Source organism: Giraffa tippelskirchi, chromosome 2 (genome assembly GCF_054371585.1).
Source record: "Giraffa tippelskirchi isolate mGirTip1 chromosome 2, T2T-mGirTip1v1.2.pri, whole genome shotgun sequence".
NCBI lineage: Eukaryota > Metazoa > Chordata > Mammalia > Artiodactyla > Giraffidae > Giraffa > Giraffa tippelskirchi.
Genome location: NC_137276.1, coordinates 83,135,852 through 83,159,030, shown reverse-complemented (window position 1 = coordinate 83,159,030; position 23,179 = coordinate 83,135,852). Strand labels below are relative to the sequence as shown.

Here is a 23,179-nt window from a genome sequence, read left to right as displayed (position 1 = left end):
TGCTTCAAGTCTTCTTTCTGTTTATTATTTATTCACTTACCTATCACTTACTAAACACTCCCTTTGTGCCAGGCACTAAGAGTACAAAGTAGGAAAGCAGTCGCAGTCTCTGCCCACCCACAGGAAGATCACATTATGTGGCAAAGGCAAACCAATACACAGGGCACTGTGCACTGATAAGAAGTACTGAACCCAATCTGAGTGGTCAGGGAAGCTTCATGAACGAGATAATTTTGAAAAAAGTTGAACAGGTAAAGGGAGAAAAGGAGAGAAGAATGGCATTCCAGACAGGAAGAGAGGCTCAAGTCTCCAGAAGAATTACACTAAGTTTGGTATCAAAAAGCAAAACGAGAAGCAGGAAAACAAGGATGGAGAGAATAGTGATCAAGGAAAAATAAAAAGATTTCCTGGGGCGCTGGCTGAAAACTGTGAATTTCTGATGTGATCAATTTTCTCAAATGTTTCAGATTCTCCAGGATTCAGCTGCTTGGATCTCATAATAGAGAATACAGATTGTATCACTGATCTTGAAATGAGGGTTCTGGTGACTGGAGGCAGCAGAAGCATAAGAGGAAGGAATCAAGGGTACAGGTGAAAGAATAATTCGTATGGTCATAAATGGGGTACAGGTTGGGTAGAGAAAAGAAAAAGGCCAGGCACATGTTGACACACAAAGAGGAAATTCAGGTACTCAATCACCATGAGAGAGAAGAACAGAGAATGTAGCAAGGAAGACATGGGAATTTGTAGATTTCTGAATCAAACAGTTTCAGATGATGACAACATCCAGAGTATGACTCTGCATGTCAGTGTTGGAGGGGAAGTGAAAGGTCACTGGAGTTGAGTAATCATGAAGTTAGTTTTCTGGACAACATATCATTGTTAGCTCTTCCCATTATGTTCACTAACCAAGCCCTCAAAGAGGGTCAAAATTAGGCTCAGAGTATCAGCTCCCCGATTATTTCCTTTACCTTCTGGAAATGCAATGGTCAATAAAATAAGCTTTGCTTTTGCTGAGTGAGACCTCCCATAGACATTTTAGGAAAGCTGACTTTGATATTTTAGCTCTGATCTGGTTCTGGTTCTGCCACAACCTATTATCTAAAAGATCACAGAATTATGCTATCATCCTCAGTACAATGTATTTTCAAACATTTACCTTCGTGAAACGTGGCAGGGCTACTACACCTGCCCCTACATCAAGTCATTACTACATATTCTTAACTTTTAGGCACTTTTTAAATATATTATCAATTCTATGCTTTAATCAGTGCTACCAATGATACTACATTTACCACTGAAGATAAAATCTCAACAATGTGGCAAGAAGTACTCCAATGGTCACTAAGTTTCCTCCTCAAGAAATATCAAATAATGAGTGGTCTTGGTGATAAGGAGGACAGAGTCTATTGTGCTACAGTTCACTTTTTCACTAATTCATTTAATTCAACCAATATTTATTACTTACTCAATAAATATTTCAATAAATATGTACCAGTCTGATTATTCACTCTGTTTTTGCTAGTTTCTGAATCTGTTCAGAACAGTCAAATTGTTAGTATTATAACAATGGTAAAAACAAAGGCGGGAGATTTGGAATCAAGCAATGTGTGTCCAGTCACAAAGAGCTGTGTGTGTGAAGTTTGGCTTCCTCCCCATAAAATGTCCATCCCACAGAGTTGCTATGTGGATCTTCAGAGATTATATGACATCAGTAAACATTTTTGGTAAATGTTTTATGTAGCTCTATTTTAAATGCTTCTCTTAGGTCCATACCATTTCTGTCCTTTAGTGAGCCCATCTTTGCATGAAATGTTCCCTTGGTATCTCTAATTTTCTTGAAGAGACCTCTGGTCTTTCCCATTCTATTGTTTTCCTCTATTTCTTCGCAGTGATCACTGAGGAAGGCTTTCTTATCTCTCCTTGCTATTCTTTGGTACTCTGCATTCAAATGGGTATATCTTTCCCTTTCTCCTTTGCTTTTCACTTCTCTTCTTTTCACAGCTATTTGTAAGGCCTCCTCAGATAGCCATTTTGCTTTTTTGCATTTTTTTCTTGAGGGTGGTCTTGATCCTTGTCTCCTGTACAATGTCATGAACCTCCGTTTGTAGTTCACCAGGCACTCTATCAGATCTAGTCCCTTAAATCTATTTGGCACTTCCACTGTAAAATTGTAAGGGATTTGGTTTAGGTCATACCTGAATGGTCTAGTGGTTTTCCTTACTTTCTTCAATTTAAGTCTGAATTTGGCAACAAGGAGTTCATGATCTGAGTCACAGTCAGCTCCCGGTCTTGTTTTTGCTGACTGTATAGAGCTTCTCCTTCCTTGGCTGCAAAGAATATAATCAATCTGATTTCGGTGTTGACCATCTGGTGATGTCCACGTGTAGAGTCCTCTCTTGTGTTGTTGGAAGAGGGTGTTTGCTATGATCAATGCATTCTCTTGGCAAAAGGATAGAAATGGTATGGACCTAACAGAAGCAGAAGATATTAAGAAGAGGTGGCAAGAATACACAGAAGAACTGTACAAAAACGATCTACATGACCCAGATAACCACGATGGTCTGATCACTCACCCAGAGCCAGACACCCTGGAACAAACAAAGCTAGTGGAGGTGATGGAATTCCAGTTGAGCTATTTCAAATCCTCAAAGATGATGCTCTGAAAGTGCTGCACTCAATATGCCAGAAAATTTGGAAAACTCGGCAGTGGCCACAGGACTGGAAAAGGTCAGTTTTCATTCCGATCCCAAAGAAAAGCAACGCCAAAGAATGCTCAAACTACCGCACAATTGCACTCATCTCACACGCTAGCAAAGTAATGTTCAAAATTCTCCAAGCCAGGCTTCAGCAATACATGAAATGTGAACTTCCAGATGTTCAAGCTGGTTTTAGAAAAGGCAGAGGAACCAGAGATCAAACTGCCAATGTCCGCTGGATCATCAAAAGAGCAAGAGAGTTCCAGAAAAACATGTACTTCTGCTTTATTGGCTATGCCAAGGCCTTTGAATGTGTGGATCACAATAAACTGTGGAAAATTCTGAAAGAGATGGGAATACCAGACCACCTGACCTGCCTCTTGAGAAATCTGTATGCAGGCCAGGAAGCAACAGTTAGAACTGGACATGGAACAACAGACTGGTTCCAAATAGGGAAAGGAGTCACCCTGCTTATTTAACTTATATGCAGAATACATCATGAGAAACACTGGGCTGGATGAAGCATAAGATGAAATCAAGACTGCCAGGAGAAATATCAATAACCTCAGATATGCAGATGACACCACCCTTATGGCAGAAAGTGAAGAAGAACTAGACAGCCTCTTGATGCAAGTGAAAAAGGAGAGTGAAAAGTTGGCTTAAAGCTCAACTTTCAGAAAACTAAGATCGTGGCATCTGGTCCCATCACTTCATGTCAAATAGATGAGGAAACAGTGGGAATAGTGGCAGACTTTATTTTCTCGGGCTCCAAAATCACTGCAGATGGTGACTGCAGCCATGAAATTAAAAGATGCTTAAGCAAAGTTATTACCAACCTAGACAGCTTATTAAAAAGCAGAGACATTACTTTGCCAACAAAGGTCCATCTAACCAAGGCTATAGTTACTCCAGTAGTCATGTACAGATGTAAGAGTTGGACTATAAAGAGGGCTGAGCACGAAAAAATTTATGCTTTTGAAAAGCAAAGATGCTTTTTAACTGTGTTGTTGGAGAAGACTCTTGAGAATCCCTTGGACTGCAAGGAGATCCAATCAGTCCATCCTAAAGGAAATCAGTTCTGAATATTCATTGGAAGGACTGATGTTGAAGCTGAAACTCCAATACTTTGGCCACCTGATGCAAAGAGCTGACTCATATGAAAAGACCCTGATGCTGGGAAAGATTGAGGGCGGGAGGAGAAGGGGACGACAGAGGATGAGATGGTTGGATGGTATCACCGACTCAATGGACATGAGTTTGAGTAAACTCCGGGAGTTGGTGATGGACAGCGAAGCCTGGCGTGCTGCAGTTCATGGGGTTGCAAAGAGTCGGGCACGACTGAGACTGAACTGAACTGATTTTAAATGCTTGAAACTAGTTTAACATGTTCCAACAGAGAGTGCCGTCTAGAGGAAGAAAAGATCACTACACCCTTTCCTCAGACCAGTTTGCAGGAAATATTAAGGGTCTGCTTATGATGATGGAGTTTCCAAGGAAACTCTGAAAATAAAAGCAGAAGGTATCTGCATTTTTTGATTTTTCCTTGCCTTGTGACTTCTACAGTAAACAAGAAGAAAAAGGAAAACAAACAAGAAAAAATGTTATAATAATGAACTTTACTCTTATGGCCTGATTAAAAAGCATATTTTTTCTCATCTAACAGCACCATCTGAAGGACTCAATTCTTAATCTTTCATTGAACACCAAAATTTCTGGTAAATTGTCTTTTAAAGTAATACTGAATTGGCCAAAAAGTTTACTTCGCTTTTTTGCATGATGTTACGGAAAAACGTGAATGAACTTTTTGGCCAACCCAGTATTACATACTTACCTAAATCTGCTAACTACAATAGTATTAGAGAAATTATCATCACAAAGAATATTTTTCAGAAATGTATTAGGTACCAAAAAATAGAAGACTACTAAAAATCACAGGATTATTGTGAGACACAAATAATACACAAAATAATTAGTACTCAGTGAATTATCAATAACCTCAGATATGCGGATGACACCACCCTTATGGCAGAAAGTGAAGAAGAACTAAAGAGCCTCTTGATGAAGGTGAAAGAGGAGAGTGAAAAAGTTGGCTTAAAGCTCAACGTTCAGAAAACTAAGATCATGGCATCTGGTCCCATCACTTCATGGGAAATAGATGGGGAAACAGTGGAAAACAGTGTCAGACTTTATTTTTTTGGGCTCCAGAATCACTGCTGATGGTGACTGCAGCCATGAAATTAAAAGACGCTTACTCCTTGGAAGGAAGGTTATGGCCAACCTAGATAACATATTTAAAAGCAGAGACATTACTTTGCCAACAAAAGTCCGTCTAGTCAAGGCTATGGTTTTTCCAGTGGTCATGTATGGATGTTAGAGTTGGACAGTGAAGAAAGCTGAGCGCCGAAGAATTGATGCTTTTGAACTGTGGTGTTGGAGAAGACTCTTGAGAGTCCCTTGGACTGCAAGGAGATCCAATCAACCCATCCTAAAAGAGATCAATCCTGGGTGTTCATTGGAAGGTCTGATGTTGAAGCTGAAACTCCAATACTTTGGCCACCTCATGCGAAGGGTTGACTCATTGGAAAAGACCCTAATGCTGGGTAGGATTGGGGGCAGGAGGAGAAGGGGACGACAGAGGATGAGATGGTTGGATGGCATCACCGACTCGATGAACATGGGTTTGGGTAGACTCCGGGAGTTGGTGATGGACAGAGAGGCCTGGCGTGCTGCAATTGATGGGGTTGCAAAGAGTCGGACACGACTGAGCGACTGAACTGAACTGAACTGAATTCTTACTGAATCAGAATCTGTTGCAATTTGAAGCAGCTTTCATGAAAATAACGGTTGTTCACATGAACTCTTAACTATGCTAAACCCCATCTCTTCACAGGGTTTAGTATATATTGATTATAGGCCGATTTATGACTTTCCCAAAGATTTCACATATTCTTTGCAACATATCACTAGAGATCAAAAAAACTTGAGGAAAAAATGATAACACTATTTTTATCATTTCGTGCATTTACACAACAGCAGAAACTTTCCACTTCATACTCTCCAACCCCACATTCTATAGATGACAAAAACTAAAGCCAACATTTCAAGGTCCCATGACAATTGTCTTGGAGGTTATATGATATTTTTGGAGCTAATTAACTAGAACTAAAATAACAACATTTAGAAGACACACCTTTTCTTCTGTCAGGTCAATTAAAAATCAGACAATGGGCAAAGAAGTTTCCTTAACATTAAATGCCTCTAAACTTTGCCCAGGATCTTTACTCAAAGTTCACAAGTCTGCAATCTGTACACCTGCAAACAAGATTCAACAATCTCTCCCTACACACTTTTGTAACCATAGCACAGAGCCAAACATACAAGAGATTTGGATGGGGGAAGAGAGAAGATACCAGGAAATGATCTTGTTCAGATAACAGAATTCTCTTTAAAGAATAAGCTAGATAAGACACATTGGTTGAGTTAAATTATACAACATCTAAGCAAGCAAATAACTGCTAATCTAGGCTTTATCTTGTAAATGTTTGGTCATACTAGATATATTAAATAATAGCCATCAGAATGATTACCAACTACCGACTTAAGACAGAAAGTTTACGATGATATTATTTACATACCAATTTTTTTTTCTTCTTACAAGTAGCTTACTTGCTTTTATTCTAATTGAAGTATAGGTGATTTACAATAATATTACATTAGTTTCAGGAGTAGACCATAGTGATTTAATATTTTTATAGATTATATTCCATTTAAAGTTACTACAAACTAATGGCTACATTTTCCTGTGCTGTACAATATACCCTTGTTGCTTATCCACTTATTACATATATTTATTAATATAAGCATTTTTACAACCTATGTTATAGTGGAAAATAAATATTCTCTTCAGAATATTGAAGTAAAATTTGATGTCATTGAATATGAAAAAGTAAAACATATTTCATGGGCTTATTTTTATAAAATCTTTGGAATTTAAAATGAGAATTAAAGGGTGTGACACTTCAACAAAGTTCTAAATTAAATAGCTGAATTGGAGATCCATAAAAACTACCTTAGTGATAATACAAACTTTTTTTGCAAGATAAATCACAATCCCACAATTACTGATAATTCACCATACTCGAGGATGATGTTCAACTTCCATTTAATGATTAACTTCGAAAGAAATTATAATAGTTGTTTTAGATTATAGCTGTTGTTTAGAGCTCAGGAGCTTCTTGACAAATATTGAACTTGATTTTCTGAATTCTGCATGAAAGAATATCTGATTCAAAGTCAGGATGTCACACATTCTTATAAAGTTTAGACTGGTCCCCAGCTCCTTGGATACTAATGTGGTATTCATGGGGAAAAAAAAATGTCATTAAGGCTTTGAACTCTGGACCCTAAGGAGTCTGAGTTAACTACCCAAGTCCCCCTGGGGAACTGAACTGACAGTTTCAATTTGGATGGCTAACACATTTCGGAGAAGGCAATGGCACCCCACTCCAGTACTCTTGCCTGGGAAACCCCATGGACAGAGGAGCCTGGTAGTCTACAGTCCATGGGGTCGCTAAGAGTCGGACACGACTGAGCGACTTCACTTTCACTTTTCCCTTTCATGCACTGGAGAAGGAAATGGCAACCCACTCCAGTATTCTTGCCTGGAGAATCCCAGGGACGGGGGAGCCTGGTGGGCTGCCATCTATGGGGTCACACAGAGTCGGCCACGACTGAAGCGACTTAGCAGCAGCAGCAGCAACACCACATTTGCCATGCCCCTTTCCAGTACCCTGTCAAGCAAGGGGAGATGGTGTTCCCACACATCCAAGTCATTTGGGGTGGCTCTGATGATCAAAGAAAGGGCTCCAAAAGTAGGGTAGCACATGTGAGGCAAACACTAGGGCCAGTTAAGCTTAATGACGTTAACACCAGCACTTCCCCAAACCTTCTTCTCTCACAATGCCACTCTCAGGTATACTGTAGTTTAAACAACCTGGAGAAGAGCCTTATAAATATAAATACTTCATATAACATTGTTTGCAAAGGCAAATCATTTACAGTCTGAATAACTATCTTAACAGAGAATTAAATGATCTTAGTATCTCCCTCCAAATTTTACATTAATAGATAAGAACCCTAAGGCAGATGGAGGTTAAGAGATTTCCCAAAAGTCACAGGGCTTTACATCTTCAGATTCCTATCCAATGTTCTTCCTAATACGGCATGCAATTTTTGAGAAACTTCACATAGCCAAACTAAAAAATAATCTGCCTGCAATGCAGGAGACCTAGGTTCAATCCCTGGGTTGGGAAGATCCCCTAGAGAACGGAAAAGCTACCCACTCCAGTATTCTTGCCTGTAGAATTCCATGGACTGAAGAGCCTGGCAGGCTACAGTCCATGGGGTCACAAAGAATCAGACATGACTTAGTGATTAACACTTTCACAGCCAAACTATATATTTTAGAATAGTACCTGTCAGAGCATTCTAGTGATTGGGTCTGGCACTAAGTGTAACTATAATCAGGCAGTAATCAGGCTCATCTGTCCTCCAGGCAATACATGCTGCCATCCTAAACTTCTCAAGGTCTCCCACAGGTTCATGGTATCATTTTCCATGTTTCCTCATGTCTCAGTCACATCAAGAAGTGAACTGAAAAAAAGAAAATTCTGCTCCTCCTGGAAAGAAGTATTTATATTTTAACAAGAAGTAACACCTTCAGCTCTAATGGGGATTGTAACATAAGAGGGATAAAAGTTGACTGGCTCTGACCTAGTGTTCCATATTAAATATATAGGACTATAATAATCCCTAACTAGTAAATGTGGAGGAAAATTTGATTGGCTCAGAGAAGAGAGGTCATCGTGGCTCCCTGTACAACAAAAGTGGCCAGGAAATAAAGGAACCCAGGCACAGTGTAGCAAGGCAGAATTTTAAAGGAAATTTCAAGGAAGTCACACCAAGATGTATCACACTAAAGCCCTTCAACAAGCAGTTCGTTTTCTCTAAAACAAACTGGACAAGCAGATAACTCAGAAGATTATCAGTGTTTGATCCTGAGCACCATAAAAGAATGGAAATTTTGAGACATTGTGGCTGCAACAAAAGAAACGATGAAGGCCCATCAAGTAAATCATCTCTCCTGGCTGTACATTCCTACTAGGAATAATTGTGCTAGAAGTTTTATACTGAATAGCTCATCCATCTTCATAACAGATCTCTAGATTTTTACAGAATGATAATGATGGTGATACACCTAATACCTGCCATGATTAATTACTACACATTGGGCACTTCCGTAAGCACTCTATTGGAGTGGTTGGTTTAATCCTCGTAACAGTCTCGTAAGTACAAATATACCCCTATCGGTCACATGTTGGAAATTGAAGCACAGTGAGGTTAGGTAACTGCTCAAGGTCACAGAGCTACAAGTATCAGACACAGGATTCAGACTCAGGCAATCTCTGTATTTTATCAAATTTCTCTCCTTCAAAACAAACATTGACACCTCCCTCCAACAAAACAGCTCTTCCTTCCTCATTCCTATTTCAGTTAATGGGCTCTACCCAGCCACTCATGGAAAAAAAAGAATAGCACTTCATCCGGGGCCTAGTCAATTCTTCGTCTTGACAGCTGGCTGGTTCACCTCTGCATCTCCTACTTGCCAGCTCTGTGACCTTAGACTTGACTTCGTCTAAGTCTCAGTTTCTTATCTATAAAACTGAGTTCCTAAGAGCACCTCGAGTTGTTGTTAATTTTAAAACTAAATGAGATAGCACTGTGGCTGGCAGATTGTAGAAAGATCAATAATTGTTAGCTGTTATGATCATCACCTTGAATCTGGTCCTTCCCCTCTCATCTTAAGAGAAGCATTCTCTGGTCCTCATCTCTCTCGCTTGCAATACCAACAACCTCTTAATTGGTCACTCTTCCTGGTGCATCTCCATTCAGTTCAAATTCTACAACTGCTAAAAATGTCAGCCACGTTCCTTAAAATCATAAATGGTACTTCAATTCCTAGGGAATAAGATCCTAATTCCTTATTATCATGCTATGGAATTCCCTCCACTATCTAACTTTTTTTTAATCTCTCAACACATCTCAAAACACAATGTACTATGCCATAATTCCTCCTAAAGGTTCTCAACATTATTTCACTATTTGTTTTTTTTCTTTAAATCATGTTGCTGCTGCTACTGAAATTTCCATTAATTACCAATTACTTTTCTAAATGCCTTTATCTTAGGACTCACTACATTGTATTACAGGATTACACTGTTTCTTTCAAAGCTAGATTATACTTTAAGAAGGGAAATCAGGTCTTATTTGTTTAAAAATAAGTCAAATAGTAAGAGTTCAATAAATAGAAACCAATTCATTTAATACTAACTTTGACAGTAAACATTTTGTTACTCAAATTCCTTTATGAAATATTCCCACACCTAAAGCACTGACAAATAAACAGGCACATTTACAAAAGCCTTTCTCCATTCCACGGCAAGAACTTAATGTATTAAGGAAAGTGCTACAGAGACACCTAAAAACCTTTACCAAAATTTTTTAGATTAAAAACAAAAAACTTCAGCAATAAAAGCTTAGATGTTTATTCTTCCTATGTTAAAGAATATGATTTGGAGTTTACAGTTTCAAAGTTCTTTAAAATCAACAGTAGATATGGTGGTTTTCCACCTAAAGAAACACACACAAAAACAATCCTGGAGCCTTATGCTAAATGTGAAATGAAAACAGTAAAAAATAATTTGTAGAGTAACATCATAACGATGAACAGTTTTTAACATATATCTTGTATAAGGTAAAGGGCCTGCAAAATAAGTTTCAGAAATACTGAACACAGATATTGACAAGCTTGAAAGACTTCTTGCAAATGTAGATAGTACTAGTTTCCTCATCTGCTGTAATTCTTATAGACACAATGAAAATTAGCTTCTATTCTAAAGAAAACAATTCAGCTGAGGCAATTATAGACAAATGTGTTTACTGTTACAGAACATTTCACATCAAGAAAAACAACAGTAAGACCAAACTGAGATCTGGTTGCTTCATCTGCTGTTCTCTAACCATTCATGAGGATGGACAGATAGTAGGAGAGAAGGGCACAGGGACTGGGAGTGATAGAGAACAGAAGTAAAACAGAAATATATATTAAACAGTTTCTGAGAGAATGAATTTCAGATTCAACCTACACTTTATGTTTTTTTTTCAACCACATTGGTATCATTACAATCTAGTTTCTATCACTGTGATCTGCATGTAGACACGTGCAAAGAAAAAGGGTTAAAGTTACACATGAACTACATACTAGAAACTAAACACCATTGTTTTCCATGTTGTATAAGGCATCTTTTGGCTATGGGATTACATTTTTAAAGTGTATTAAAATATTCAAGAATTTGGTGGTATAGGAGAAAGAATACTAGACTAAAAGTCAAAACACTTTCAGTTTTCTGTTTTGCATCAAATTCTTTAGGATCTCAGGCAAAGTGCTTTTCTGATTCCCATTCTTCTTATACATATTCAAACAAAGACAAAAGTAGATGATCTCTAAGTATTTTTTAGGCTATGGGCTTTCGTAACAGTATAATAATCAGAAAATAGTAATATAGTAATAGTCATATAGTAACAGTAAGCATCAAGATTTAAGATTAAAATTACACATTCTAAATGTTTCCTTAAATTGCGCATCATTAGGTTTTATCAAAACCAGAGATTCTATTTTTTAAAAAATAAGATGTAGAGAAAATAAATACATTTCAGCAGTATGGAATGTATGACTTTAGAAACAGTCTCCAAAATTTTTAAATAAAGCTAACAGAGAAAAGCAAGAACAGTTATCAGCATTACTATCTTTGGAAGCATCATTAAGAGGAAATCCAGAAAATGGAAAAGGATTTTAATCTTTAATAGACTAAAATAAAAATAAAGTCATAGTGTATTAAAGGTTCAGATAAGTAAATATCAAAAAGTAGTGTAAGAGTGAGCTGACAAATATAAACAGCTGCCCTACAAGTCACACCAGCAAAATTTCCTTTTACCATTGTCCAGGATACACTAATTTTGCACTTCAATGAATGAATATCCAGAAGACGTAACAATGAATTCATTTTATGAACTGATAAATGTTCTGCTTGCCTTTCAAATAAAGCACATAGTTATAATAAATGAGGAAATCATTCTCACCATCGTTTTAATTTTACACTCCTCTAAACTTTGTATAATAATTATGCTGTTGAAAAAATACTTATGCAATTATGACTATTACTCTTCAACCTGAGGAACCAAGACAAGTGAACTACAAAACTAATAACAATTCCACTGCAGCAAATTACATTTTGGTCAGAACAAATTTAAAGAGGGAAGAAAAAAATTAACATACTATTATTGCTCTTTACATGTTCATTAACAGAAAACACATATATAGATGTGAATTCACTTTTGTTAAACAGAAATTACCAAAACCAGTGAATTCAGCCAAGAATCAAATGTAACCACAATAGAAAACAAATATACTTAACCAGAAAATATTTCCAATGTACAGCTAACTTTTAAAAAAGTTAAGAAGTAAGAATTATAAGAACAAATCCCCAGAAAATAGCAAATTCATTCTAACAACAACCTTGGAGGTGGAACATGGTTATATCATTCCAAAAAAACACAGGATTAAAAGTAGAGGGGAAAAAAACAGAAACCTAGAGTTAGTTTACAACCTAGATGTCACTTTCCAATATTTCATCCAAATTAGGAATTCCCTCCTTTCTATAAACACTCTCCACCCATTGCAGCTTCTGACAAATTACAGTTATTATGAAGTTTGTCTTCCTTGATCTAAAATATTTCTTGCTCTCACTTTCACTCTTCTGATTACTACAAAATTACTGATTAGACATTATTAGGAGGCACTGCTAGCACTTCCATTTTCTTCTCAGTTTTTAACCCTTCATCTCCATTGGCTTTTTCTCTGCCTACAACATGTATATTATCATATGTGAAACAGAACACCATTCCAGGTTCAATGCATGAGACAAATGCTCAGGGCTGGGGCAATGGGATGACCCAGAGGGATGGGATGGGGAGGGAGGTGGGAGGGGGATTCAGGATGGGGAACACATGTAAACTCATGGCTGATTCATGTCAATGTATGACAAAATCCACTACAATATTGTAAAGTAATTAGCCCCCAACTAAAATAAATAAATTTATTAATAAAAAAAATGTGATTTGAGCCTGGTATCAAATCAGGGACCAACACTGACTTTAAAAGTTCTATAAACTATAGGTGGTAGTTGTATGTCAGTGTCTATTACTCATCATTTGATTTCCCATACTAAACTTCAGTCACTGCTATATAATAAAAGCCTCTTCCAAAAAAAAAAAAAAGAAAGAAAGAAAAAAAGCCTGTTGACACCTTCCTCTTTCAAGATTACTCAAGGGTAATCTGCACTGGAAGTAGTCTTTTCACCTTCCACCCTGCCCCCCACCACACACACACTCTGTGCATGGCAGCTTGGCTTTTGCCCATACCACTCTACTGAAACTATTCAAGTCAAGACCAATAATAAACTTCTAACTGCCCGACTCAATCCAACGGATATCCTTATCTCGTTTGACCTCTCCGAGGAACATGAGGCATCAGTCAGTCAGTTCAGTCGTTCAGTTGTGTCTGATTCTTTGCAACCCCATAGACTGCAGCACGCCAGACCTCTCTGTCCATCACCAACTCCCAGAGTTTACTCAAACTCATGTCAATTGAGTCAGTGATGCCATCCAACCATCTCATCCTCTGTCAACCCTCTTTCCTACTGCCCTCAATCTTTCCCAGCACCAGGGTCTTTTCAATGAGGCATATGAGATTATTAATCACTCATTCTTAAATCTCTCTTGTCTCTTGACATGTGTGTGTTCGTACTAAGCTGCTTTAGTCGTGCCCGATTCTTTGCAATCCCATGGACTGTAGCTGTCCAGGTTTCAGTCTGTAGCCTGTACAGCCTACAGTCTGTCTATGGGATTCTCCAGGTGAGAATACTGGAGTGGGTTGTCATGTCCTGCTCCATCTCATGACATGGAAGATGCCAAATCTCTTTTGGTTTTCCTCCTGCCCCTCTGACTTCTCCTTCTGTCTCCTTGTCTGGATGCTTCTTCACTGGCTCCTTCACATTGGTGAGCTTTTGCATTCTCCCCTCTGCCTTACTTTCCTTTGTGTTCTTTGATAATCTCATCATCCAAGGTTTCAGGTACCATCTATATAATAATGGCTTCCAAATTTTTCTCTCGAGATGAATTCATAACTTCCTTCAAATTTCCAGACCCTTATAGAACAAGACATACCCAGAACATTTCAGGGCAGTATTGTGGGATTAGAAAATAATCTTAGGCTAGTAAGCTCCATTCACGTGCCTCTAATTCAAGGCTCAATTCATTTCCCAACATCCACAACCCCTTTCTAGGGTGGTATGTCCTCAGGTTACCAATGACTGATATGACTAAATACCTCAATTTGTCCAGGACAGTCCTACTTTACGCTTGTTGTCCCACAGTAATTATTAACATCTTTTCATTTTCAAAATAACATCTGTTTAGTCAATACATTATATAACCAGCCTTGTCACCATCCTTTCCGATTTTTAATGCACAACTAGATGAGTCCTCCTGGCTCAACTTTGAATTCTTTACTCCCTACCATTAGAATCCCTAGTTCTGTTGCTGAGAAACTTCCCTATATCCTCTACCTCCACACAGGAGGATCACTTCATCTCCTCCTCTTAATAAATCACTATGCACACCCAGATTCCAGGCTAGGAAGACAAGTCAGTACAATTCTGGTTTCCGAAGGTGATCTGGACATTATTATCCCACTTCATCCCCTTTCAAGGCTGTAGCTATAGTTACAGTTGTCACTGACTGACCTTTGAGCCACTCATTTATTGAGAATTTTGTCATACAATTCCTATCTTCCTCTCCACACAAGATCTGTTATTCTGGGCTTCACTACCCATGAGAAAAATTAATGCCAACACACTAGGATTTAGAGTACTTTGACTTCCTTTTCTTCAATGACCCCTACTTGGCAGAAGGCCAGCATGATTTAGGAGTTGGGCATAAGAGTTCTGGGGCTAGAAAGACTCAGGTACTTCCAAGCTGTGTGCCTTGGGGAAAATTACTTAATCTCACTGAGCCCCAGTTTCTTCATTTGTAAAATGGAGCGCCTAATATGTGCTTCACAGGATGGTTGTGAAAAGTAAGGATGATTTATTATTAAATAGTAATAATGTTCATAGGTTTATTATGAGAAGCTCATAATTAATCTATAAGAAGCATTCAGTGTAGGACTAGCATAAAGCACACAATAAACAGTTGCTTTTATTAGTATTACTATTGTAATTAGCACTATTAATCTTGGCTACCCACCGTCATCAGTCATACTTTGGCTCTTGTTTCACCTGCAATCGTTCCAGCACCAGAATCTTAAATTTAGGACCCTCACACCACATTTTTCCATCTTTAGTACTCCTTTACGTCCACTAATGGAGAAGGCAATGGCACCCCACTCCAGTACTCTTGCCTGGAAAATCCCATGGACGGAGGAGCCTGGTAGGCTACAGTCCATGGGGTCGCTAAGAGTCAGACACGACTGAGAGACTTCACTTTCACTTTTCCCTTTCATGTACTGGAGAAGGAAATGGCAACCCACTCCAGTATTCTTGCCTGGAGAATCCCAGGGACGGCGGAGCCTGGTGGGCTGCTGTCTATGGGGTCGCACAGAGTCGGACACGACCGAGGCGACTTAGCAGCAGCAGCAGTAGCAGTACGTCCACTAATCCTACAGCTTACTCATTGGGATTCTTCATCCTCTTCATTCTCCACATTTATCAGCCCTGTCTTGGCTTCACTTTCTTCCTTAATCAAGCAGGATACTTAAAAGTTCAGCCCTTCAGTTAACAACCTCATCACCACCAGTAATCCCTTGACTTCACACCACCCTCTACCCAAGTTCTCCATCATACCTTCCCTTTCAATCCCGGTCCAGGTTCAGCCTATTTGCCTTGTGCTCTGTCACAGGAACTGTTGGAGAAAACTGCTTCAGCACAGTCTCTTTCTATATTTGTGATTGCAGGGGTGTTAAACACTATCAGCGATTAGGTCACTTGTCCTTGGTCAAGGCCACTTTCCAATCACAATGGTAACTTTTCCTTTCTCCACAAAAATACCCCAATCCATGCTCTTTCCTCTCAATCTCAGCAGATAACCTTGCTCCACAGAAACAAGTGAAACTATCCTGGCTACTCATTTGTCTCCGTATCTACTCCTTATTTCCTTTTCTTTTTTCAAAAGGAATATGCATCACTACGTTTCTTCAGGATAACCCTTTCACCTGTGCACCTGTGCTCTTGTTCTCAATCCTTCCACTGCCTCTGAGATTATGTCTAGTATCTTCTTTCTCTTGTGACTTCAATTTTCTCTCCTCTTCAATACCCTCTTTCCTTCAGTCCACTAAAGTATCCTTTTTATTCCATGTTTAAAGAAAAACAAACTTTCCCTAATCACATCTCCCTGCTCAAACCTCCACCCACTGTCCTCCCTGCTTTACCAAAAGTATTTGAAAGAATATATTTACTGAACAAAGGAAAACTTTTTTTACTTGGTTCAGACTTCTCTCCTGAGCTCCAGACCTACATATGTTAAATTTTTAAATTATATGTGACTCATTCCAGATTCAGTTTCAAGAAACAAAACAACTACTTCACCAAACTGATATGAACTGATGAATTTCACATCTCCCTATCTACTCCTCTCAGACTTTTTAGAAGATCGATTACTAGCATTACCATTCACCTAATCTAGAATCCTTAAAGCACTCTTTGATTCCTCCCTCTTCTTCCCCTACCTCATATCTAAACAAGTCCTTACTAAAATCTCCCATGAAAGTGAAAGTGTTACTCACTCAGTCTTGTCTGACTCTTTGTAACTCCACAGACAGTACACCCACCAGGCTCTTCTGTCCATGGAATTCTTCAGGCAAGAATACTGAAGAAGGTTGCCATATCCTTTTCCAGGGAATCTTACCGACCCAGGGATCAAACCTGGGTCTCCTGCACTGCAGGCAGTTTCTTTACCATCTGAGCCAGCAGAGAAGCCCCAAATCTCCCACATGTGTCCCTTTTGTGTCTCTCCAGGATTCCTACCGTTGAGGCCCTCCACACCTGATAGTACTTAACAGGGATGATGTGAAAGTTAAGTGAGATGCTAAATGGGAATGCATTCTAAGATGTGAGGTACTCACAAAGATTATTTAATATTATATTAAATAATATAATTTAATAAATTATATTATATTTGGCAAAATGAGCATGAGGTTAGCATAATGTGAAGTGAAGTTGCTCAGTCTTGTCCAACTCTTTGCAACCCCATGGACTGTAGCCCACCAGGCTCCTCGATCCATGGAATTCTCCAGGCAAGAATACTGGAGTGGGTTGCCATTTCCTTCTCCAGGGGATTTTCCCAACCCAGGGATCGAACCCGGGTCTCCTGCATTGTAGACAGACGCTTTACCATCTGAGCTACCAGGGAAGCCCAGCATAATATGATGTATTCTTTAAAAACCAAGTCTGCATCTTAGTAATCAGTACTTTATTTTCTAATCACAAATCACAAAGCATCTGTTTGGCAATCTGGTCTACAATTTTTATAGAAATCAATCAGTGCCAAGATATTTAATGTATAGTTTCCAGACTTCACTCCTCACACATTTTTTTTATTTAAAATATGCAACTCTTTGGGTTTCTGGCAAAAATCTTCTATTCTCTTTACTTTTTAAAGATGAGTGGCAGTAGTTGTAGAGAATATGTGTGATACTTACTCTACCTTATCATTCATCTATTTCTTCCACTCATCTAAAGTGGCTAGAAGTTCTCTAATTTCCTGGTCTCTCTTGAGTTTCGACTTGAAAGAATCACATTTGAATGGAATAATGACTAGCCTTTTGGAAAACTGTTTGATTTCTTTCTTGGCTAATTAAGATGATTACACCTTTTACACATTACTCTTTCATATTATTAGCTAAGATTTTTGGGGGTTTTTTGTCTTCTCAGAAGTTAGACTTGGATAGCATTCAAAATTTCCCAATGTCTCAATTACTGTAAAACAAAGCCAGGAGAATTAAGAGGCACAGGATAAACATTGGTAAGAAGCAATAGCAAAAGAAAGTAGTATCAAAGAGAATACAGAATCCTTATCAACTCTAAGATCAGTTTATAGCTAGTTATGTATGGATGTGAGAGTTGGACTATAAAGAAAGCTGAGCACCAAAGAATTGATGCTTTTGAACTATGGTGTTGGAGAAGACTCTTGAGAGTCCCTTGGACTGCAAGGAGATCCAACCAGTCCATCCTAAAGGAGATTAGTCCTGAGTGTTCATTGGAAGGAACTGATGTTGAAGCTGAAACTCCAATACTTTGGCCACCTGATGCGAAGAACTGACTCATTGGAAAAGACTGATTCTGGGAAAGATTGAAGGCGGGAGGAGAAGGGGATGACAGAGACTGGGATGGATGGATGGCATCACCAACTCAATGGAGATGAGTTTGGGTAAACTCCAGGAGTTGGTGATGGACAGGGAGGCCTGGCGTGCTGCAGTCCATGGGGTCGCAAAGAGTTGGACACGACTGAGCGACTGAACTAAACTGATTTTTATATACTTATGTAACATACTTATCTAACATATTTTTATATACTTTCATCATATGTTTGGGTTAAAAATCCTTTTAAAAATATTAGTGTATTACTGGGGTTCTGAAAATGTTAAGAGGTAGACCTTAAATTTTAAGACCCTAATATATTTTTCATACAAGTTGTACAGGTCAAATTCTATTGCTCCAAATACTGCATAATTTGATGAAGATCTCCACCAAACACGTGATGGCCCATTTACGTCAAGCCATCTTTAATGAAACAGAAGAATTAGGGTAATCCCTGTATATTACTGACTACAAGTAAAGTATTAAAAATACAGGTCATTTCCATTGTAATTCACAAATGGCCAAGTGAAGCCACATTTGATAACAAGATTCCTGAAGCTTGAAAAAATTCTTGAACTTAAGCCAGGTGTCCAAACTTAATTCAGAAAAAGGTTAATCAGATGAAGGTGTTCAAGTTAGATACAACAACAAATGAAAAATGAATTCTGAAATTCTGGATTATAGGGCTGGCTTTCTCTACAACTGAAACAGATGCTCTAAGTGCATGCAAGTAAAAACAAAGCTACATTTGATGAAAAAGATGATTAGGTTGGTCCAAAAGTCTAGAAAGAAAATGAATATGAAAAAAAGTTGGCAGTTCATGGTTGAAAACATTAAGTCCCTATTACAGTCAAGATAACATAGAAGTGTCTTCAATACAAAGTCACTGGGTCTACTACTACTAATCTCCACTTGGAGTCTAATTTCATTATTTTCTAACCACCTCCTAACCTTCTCTCCACCAAGTTGCTCCTCTCATGAACCTCACCTCAATATATGTCTACTCCATCTATCTACTTGCTCAGGACAGAAATTCTGGTGCCCTTTAAGTCTCCTGTTGACCTTACCCTCAATTTATTGAGAAATCAACCACTCTACCAATTCCACTATAGTCCAAGGTACAACCTCTTTGGCCTGGATTATGGGAAGGGTCCTGGAATTGATATCACCACTTCTGTCCAACACCTCACCCCACCCCAGATAAAATCCATTCTCCATCCAGCCACCACAATGACCCTTTTAAAAGGCAAGTCTGATTATATGCCTTCTCTATTCAAAAGGATGAGCCCCCTTCTCCCTCAGAGCGGAAGCCCAAGTCCTTCAAAGGCCTACAAGCCCTTGCACAATCTGATTCCCCATTTCCACTTACCTCTCTCCTGCATTTCCACTGCTTTTACTTTGCTCACTCCACCACAGCCAAATCAGCCTCTGCTGTCCTCAAATGTCCCCAGTATACTCCCGCCTCTAAGCATTCTGCAAGTGCCTTTCTTTCTGCTTGAACACTCTTCCCTCAGAGAGGTGCAGGGATTACCCTTTCACTTCCCTGTAGTCTTGGGCTCAAATGTCATCTTCTCTAGGAAGCCTTCCTTGGCTATCTCTAGTTAAAGCTGCATGTCTCTTAGAAAACAGATCTGTGGTTGTCAAAGGGGAGGGGACAGAGTGGGAGGTTGGGGTTAGCAGATGTAAGCTAGTATATGGAACAGATAAACAACCAGGTACTAATGTACAGCACAGAGAACTATATTCAGTATCCTATGATAAAAGATAATGGAAAAGGTATTTAAAAAAAAAAAGTGTGTGTGTGTGTGTATATATATATATATATATATAACTGAATCACTTTGCTGTACAGCAGAAATTAGGACAACATTGTAAATCAACTATATGTTGATAAAACAAAATAAAACTGCAAATTTCTCCCTCTTCCATGCTTTTTCTCTATAGTACTTAACACCATCTGACAAAGAACATATTTTATCATCTGCGATCCCCTACTAATGTAAACTCCCTGCTAGAGAGGATATTTATCTGTTTAGGAAACTGGCACACAGTAGCTATTCAAAAATATTTACTATATTCACGTACAATCTTATAGCTTACAAATTCACTTTAATGTAAACTAAATTATATAGTAACTCATTTTCTCCCTATGCTCCCCCACTTCTCCAAATTTTCCAACCTTTGTAGTAACAACGTGGATGACAACAAAGAACTGTCAGAAAAAAAAATGTTGCTGGCTACTTGCAAAGCTCTTTAAAACAGATCCCCTATATTAATTAACTACATTTATAAGATGAAAGCACAAAGTCAACATCTTTATTAGCATAAGGTTCCTGGGTGTGGAAGTTTAAAGTAACAGAGCAGAATAGCGAACGATCATCAGGAAGAAAAGCCCAATTCAGTTTGTGCCATCAATCTGCTAAACAAACCCCAAGGAAAGTGCAAGCTGAATTCAATATTCAAGGAAACATTCTGGTCTGAATTCAACACCAAAGTATTCAACACGAGATTCAACTCTCTTAAAACGTTCTATCTTCTTAAAACAACCTCATCAACTACCAAGTGCTGTCACTGGGTGTGTATGGTTGTTTTGTTTTGTTTAACCCAGTAAGACCCAGAGCTAGGAAGCGTTTTTTTAAAGCCTCTGAGCTTACCCCTTCCACCACCAAGCAAACATCTGGCCTCCACACTGTGATGCTGGGGTCTCCCTGGGTTATTTCCCATACCGAAAAGTATACAGTTATAATCCCACCAGAGGCCAACCCGCACCTCAGACAAGGCGCCAATGATGCTCGGGACAGACGGCAGATGTCTCAGAGAATCCTCTCGGAGAGTCTCTCGCCCGGGCAAAGAGCTTACAGGCAAAAAAAAAAAAAATGCAGCGGGCTGAGGCGCACAGAGGAGATGACAGGTGGGCGAACACCCGCGGGGCAAGATCTTACAGCGTGACCCGCAGGGTGGTGGCGCCGAAACTGTCAACTCCAGCCGTCAACCTGCCGGTGTGGGCCCGGCCCGGCTGCAAGTTGTGCCGCGGCACAGGATAACAAATGCAATCAAGATCGCAGCAAGTCGCCGCCAGCCTGCCTGACCTCCGCCCTCCAAGCGCCGGGAAATAAAGTTAGTGGCCGCTGGCCGCTGCAAAGATCCAGAGAAGCCAGGCAGAGGTCGCGCCCGCGGCTCAGGTGCTGTCAAAGGCTGCCCGGGCGCGGCGGGGAGACGTCCCGGAGCCCCAGAGCCGGAAAGAAACCCCGGGCCGGCGCGTCGAGGCCGAGTCCTCCGCCCTCAGCCCTGCCACCGCGACCCTCAGCCGGGGCTGACTGCCACCCCCAACCACCTTCCCTCCAGGCCACCGACAGGGTCCGGCACCCCTAACAGCGGCCGGCACCCCCAGGCCCGGCGGCCGCCTTTACCTGCTCTCTGGCCGCCGCTGATGCGCGTTCCTCCTCACCAGGAGAATCCCGAGTCGTCGCCGCTAACGCCGCCTCCACCGCAGCCGCAAATTCCCCACCCCCCGCCCCCTCAGGTAACCCAGGAAACCGGGTACACCACCCCCTCCCTCCCCCTCGTCCGGCCCGCTCCTGCGCTTGCGCACTCGCCCGCCTCACGCGTTCCCGAGCCCCTCCCCTCGCCGGTAAGGCAGCGCCTGCGTCGCAGGCGTAACGCGTGGAGGCCGGAGCCAATGAGGAAGAGAGGAAGGCGGGCGGAGGTCTCGGGGTGGGGCCGGGGCTCTCTCCTGGCGGCGGGGTGGCTCATCCCGCGTCCTCGAGGTTCCGGGGCTTTGCGAGGCGGGTTGCGTCACACCCTAGGGAGAGTCTGCTCCGTTTGAAAAGCACCAAGTACATGCTTAGCGTCCTCTCCCTCCGTTCAACATAGATAATCATACTGTGCCCCTTCTCTGGGCTCGGAGGATGGGAAGGGGTTGGAAGAGGGAGAAAGGGTTACCCGCGAGGAACTCTGCCCTTCCCCCGAGGCCTGGAAAAAATAAACATTTTGCAAAGGTTACTGTAGGCTTATTACAAAAACGTAAAGAGGTTTACGAAGCTACCTTAGAATTAAGTGCAAAGGTGTATGTTTTAACCCTCTTCATACACAGTATTAGGCAGTGTGCCCTGTCAAAGTTGTGTGTCTTACAATAGCAGTTCCAGCGGGTGGGAACCATAGGTTAAATATAAGGATATTTTAGCTTCCTGACTGACTGTCAGGTCCAACATATGGTTGACAGGCTACTGATGCCGTAGTTAGGCATCACCACCTAGTCACTGTGGCTGGCCTTGCGGTGGAATGTCTAAGATACTGGAAAAGAACCTGAGCTTTGAGGGTTGAAAGTCTGGGGTTCAAGTTCTGCCTATACAAGGTACAGCTGACCCTCGAACAAGAGGGAAGCTGTTAGGGGCACTGGCCCACTACTAATTAAAAATCCTGCATATAGCTTTATAATCATTACCCCATCTATGGATTCAACCAACTTCAAATGGTGTATTCAGTACTGTATTACAGACTTAGTGAACAACTTTTGCATGTGAGTGGACTGGTGCCCTTTCAAACCCGTTGTTCAAAGGTCAACTGTATAAGCAATGGTTTACTAATTGAGCTGGTTTAGAATCAACAACTGCAGTAATTTTTACATGGGAATCTAGAAATAATTCAGGATATTATATCCCAAGGCTGTATACCAAATGCAACTTCCATCTGATCCAGTGACTAACCAAGTAAATAGGTGCCCAGTGATGTGATTTGAAGGGGCTCTTGGGGAAATCCCATACTTTGAAATCTCCCCACTAACTTCTGAAGTTCAACCATTGACAGTTCACCCACTGCCTCCCACAATCTTTTAAAACTGGACTACTCCAGGAATGGGCAATACATGAAGTCTCCAGCAAGTTAGTGAAAGAGATGCTATTTACTTAACAAATATATAGTGACACCTACTTGTGTTGGTACTGTGTGCTA

General features: G+C 40.1%; 1 protein-coding gene across 1 annotated transcript in view; it reads right to left on the bottom strand.

Annotated features, from left to right (window-relative positions):
- LYST (lysosomal trafficking regulator) overlaps positions 1–21,726 on the bottom strand; it is a 167,462-nt gene extending 145,736 nt beyond the window's left edge. Inside the window, exon 1 of the mRNA XM_081569436.1 lies at positions 21,640–21,726. The gene's annotated coding sequence lies outside the window, so the exon portion shown is untranslated. The remainder of the gene's footprint in view (positions 1–21,639) is intronic.
- Positions 21,727–23,179: the final 1,453 nt, after the last annotated feature.